The sequence below is a fragment of the Vombatus ursinus genome, unplaced genomic scaffold, assembly GCF_900497805.2.
Source record: "Vombatus ursinus unplaced genomic scaffold, bare-nosed wombat genome assembly UNPS02014775.1, whole genome shotgun sequence".
Classification (NCBI taxonomy): domain Eukaryota; kingdom Metazoa; phylum Chordata; class Mammalia; order Diprotodontia; family Vombatidae; genus Vombatus; species Vombatus ursinus.
The window spans coordinates 17588869-17593180 of NW_020954553.1; the positions used below are offsets into that span (position 1 = coordinate 17588869).

General features: G+C 37.7%; 1 pseudogene; it reads left to right on the forward strand.

Annotated features, from left to right (window-relative positions):
• Positions 1-871: 871 nt before the first annotated feature.
• On the forward strand, positions 872-3458 carry LOC114044797 (annotated as a pseudogene).
• Positions 3459-4312: the final 854 nt, after the last annotated feature.

The window sequence follows — 4312 nt, forward strand, 5'->3', positions numbered from 1 at the left end:
GGTGGGGTTGATAAAAAAATAGGGCAACATACAACTTGGAGAAGTCAATGAATACATATAAGTAAATATAGTAACCTCATATTTGACAAGGGTAAAGACAAGATTTTAGAATAAGAATTCATTTTTTGATTAAAAAAATTCTTGGATGCACTGGAAAGCAGTATGGCAGAAAGTGGACATAAACCAATATCTTCCACCATATACCAAGATAATGTAAAAGTAGATACATGACCTAGTTATAAAGACAGATATTAGAAGAAAATTTAAAGAGCATAGAACATATTATTGATCAGACTTATAGATAGGTAAAAAATTTACTAATAAACAAAAGATAGAAAGCAGAGTGAGGTGTAAAATGGGTAATTTTAATTATGTTAAATTAAAAAGGGTTTGTACAAGTAAAACAAATATAGCCAAGATCAGAAAGAAGGAAGTAAATGGAGGGAAAAAATGTTATAGCCCTTCATAAACTGAAGTGAGAAGAACCAGGAAAACAAAACACAGTAACAGCAATATTGTAAAACTAACCAACTGTGAAAGACTTAGCTACTTTGATCAATACAATGGTCCACCAACTCTCCAAAGGACCCATGATATAAAATGATTATCTCCTTCCAGGTAGAGAACTGATGGGAACATATCTTTCCTTCCTTTTTCAAAATATAGCTAATGAGGAGATCTATTTTGCATAACTGTACATGTATATTGAGTATATTTTAAATATTTGTTTTCTTCTCAAGGTGTAAGGGGGGTGCAAAGGGAGACAGAGAATGTGGAACTGAAAACAAAGATTTTTTTTAAAAAGAATGTGGGGGAAAGATGGTGGAAATTACCCAGCTTTCCCAAATTGCCCCACAAATAATTTAAAATAATGTCTCAGAGTGAGCAAAAACTGGCAAAAATAATTAAAAGTCAAAGTAAGCACTTGTCCACCCTAAGACAATTTGGGAGGACTAGGGAAGACTGAACTCCAGGAGTAGTGGACTGGCCTGATTTAAGCACAGATACCTCTAGGCAGATACCACCAAATTAATAAACAACAAGCCCTGGGGGCAGCTGTGTAGGAAGCAGCCTCAGCTTCAAGAACTTTCACCCTATGCACAGTGTAGGGTTCAGCCTGCTGATCAGGGAAAGAGTGCAGGTCTCTCTACTACCTGGTGATGAAACTGGGGCCCATGGGCACTGAACAGTTGCAATCCCAGGCTGTGGCTGTGGGCAAGGAAGAACAAGTACACACTGGTGAGTATAGTTGTGGAAGAGTGGGGCCCTGATGGCTGTGGTCACTCAAGTGGTTGTTTGTGTGTATCCTGAAAATCAGAAAGAAAAAGCTATTGGCTTTTATAAGGTGGTCCATGTTGTGGATGAGCACTTACTGGTTTTTGATCTAAAAGAGGAAGAAGACAATTTCTTTCATGGGAAGTAAACTGTGAATCGAGATACTACTAAAAGAGAAAGAAAAGACCTTAAGTTTGTTTTTGATGTTGTTTTGGACGAAAGTTCCACTCAGTCTCAAGTTTTTGACCATACCACCAAGCCTGTGTTTAATAGTTTCTTAAATGGATATAATTGCACAGTGCTTGCATATAGTACAACAGGAGCTGGGAAGACACATGCTATGCTAAGATCATCTGAAGAGCCTGGAGTGATATATCTGACAATGTTAGGCCTTTATAAATCCACAGATCAGATTAAAGATGAGAAATTATGTAGCATTACAGTTTCTTACTTAGAGATATACAATGAACAGATTTGAGATCTCCTAGCAAATTCAGGGCCACTGGCTGTCTGTGAAGATGCCCAAAGAGGGGTAATAGTTCAGGCATTAACATTACATGAGCCTAAAACCTCTGAGGAAATTTTACAGTTGTTGGATGATGGAAACAAGAACAGGACCTAACATCCTACTGATGTGAATGCTACCTCCTCTTGTTTCCAGATTTATTTACGACAGCAAGACAAAACCGCAAGTATAAATGAAAATGTCCATGTTGCCGAAATGTGTCTCATTGACCTGGTGGGATCTGAATGTGCCAGTGCCACACGTGCCAGAGAAAGCTGTTTTAGGGAAGGTGCAAACATCAATCGATAACTTTTAGCCCTTGGAAATGTCATCAATGCCTTAGCAGATGGGCAGAGAAAAAACCAGCCTATTCCTTACAGAAATAGCAAGCTAACTCACTTGTTAGATTCCCTCAGAGAAAACTGTCAAACTATCATGATACTGGCTATTAGTCCTTCTTCTGTGTTCTGTGATGACATGTATAACACTCCCAAGTACGCCAACCATACAAAAGACATTAAATCTTCTCTGAAGAGTAACATTGTTAGTTTGGATAATCACATAATATAGTATGTCAAGATGTGTAATGAGCAAAAGAAAGAGATTATGAAATTAAAAGAAAAACGGAAAGCCTGTGAAGAACAGAAAATCATCACTCATGGAAATAGTGAAGGAAGCCTTGAGCTTTCCAACCAAGAGGAAACAGAAATACAAAGATTTCGAGAGATTTTGAATTGTTTGTTCTGGAGCCGTGAAGAAATTAGACAAGAGTATCTGAATTTGGAGATGCTGACTAAGGAAAATGAACTAAAAACTTTCTCCCAGCAGCAGTACCACAAGCACATAGAAATGATGTGCTCTCTAGAGGAAGTCAAAAAAAGCCACTTGCAAATGGGATCATAGACTTGCAATGCTTCAGACTCATTGCTTTCACCTAGGGAAGAAAAGAGAAGAAGAAATGAAGCCATTTGACAAAAATACAAATTGGCTTCATCAGGTTGAGAACAAGATGTGTCTCTTGAGCAAAAATGGCCTGTTTCAAAGGAGCTCAGTAAAGATACCTATAACCACCACTTGAAGCTTTAGATAAAAGATTTATAAAAACGCAAATCATACACGTGATGAATCTTGTCTCTTTTCAAGAGCAACAGCATAAGCAGACAGAAAATCTGCTGAATGCTTTGCTCCCAGTCCTAAGAAAACAGCATGGGAAATTAAAAGAAGCTGAGCTGGCAAGTTCTGGTTTTCAATCTGACTTTAAGGAAATTGAATATGTATTGGAGAGAAAGAAAATGGTAGTTTGGGCAGACCAAACTCTTGAAGACCCAAAACAAGCTGACCTGCCAGAGATCACCTCTCTAATGGCCTTTCCAGAACTAGAACCAAACAAATCTATTCCAGGCTATTCACCTTCAGATGAATCCAGTGAAAATACGCAGCTAGTAATTCATCAGCAGAAAACTCCTTCAGAAAAAAGAAGTAGGAGGAAATTAATCCATTCTCCCTTGATGGCCAAACATTCCAGAGGACCTAAACTGTCTAGTAAACTCAGCTCAATGATTCTTTCATACAGGAACTCCAAGCTATTGTATATATACCAGAAAATTGTAGAAAATCCATTCAAAATCCCAGTTCACTGTCATCATATGGAACCAGTTTTCAGGAATCAACAGTTTGAATACAAACAGTAATCTCTTTCATGCTCCCTTTCCAAAAAGCTGTATACCTCTCAACATAAGGATAGAGGGTGTCAAAGAGAATTTGGAGGCTGGGATTCTTATAATCTGGCCACTGCTTGGATTCTTAAAATCTGGCCACTGCTTGGATTCTTCAAATCTGGCCACTGCTTGGATTCTTCAAATCTGGCCACTGACCAGATTCTTATAATCTAGCTAATAGCTTACTGATGTTCACACTCCTTAAGAGTCTGCCCAATATGATGGATGTTCTAAAGAGAATTTGGAGTCTCCATTTATTATACAAGGAGACACCAATGAAACAAATGACATATTCTTCAAAAAGGAATGAGAACCAAATGGAAATGATACCCTTTTACCAAGGCTTAGCCTCCCTTTATTGTTCACAAAGACATCTGTCTCCATAACAAATGAAACCCCATGCTACATGGCAATGACCGCTGCCACCAAGAGGAAACAGAAATTAACAAGTCCTATACCCAGCAAACTCTTAAGGACCACAAAAGATTCTGTAGTTACAAAGGATCTAAAGGATCTTTCAGGTCATGAATATTCTAGGATAAACAGACCAGCAAAATCACATAAAAGAAGTATCCATGAACCAAAGCCAGGCATGCAGAGAAAATTTGGGAGAAGTATTTCAAAAGGAAATGTAACAGTTCAAAATCAAAGTCATTCACTTTTATCAAGCCTAATTTTCTAAAATATTTTCCTAAGAAGGACCAAAGTATACCTTTTGTGGGTCCTTGCAGGTACTTTTGAAGAAGTTTTTGAAAATAGACTTCGTAGGTTTCCTCGATCTTATAAAAACATCCTAGAACAGAAGAAAAAAATT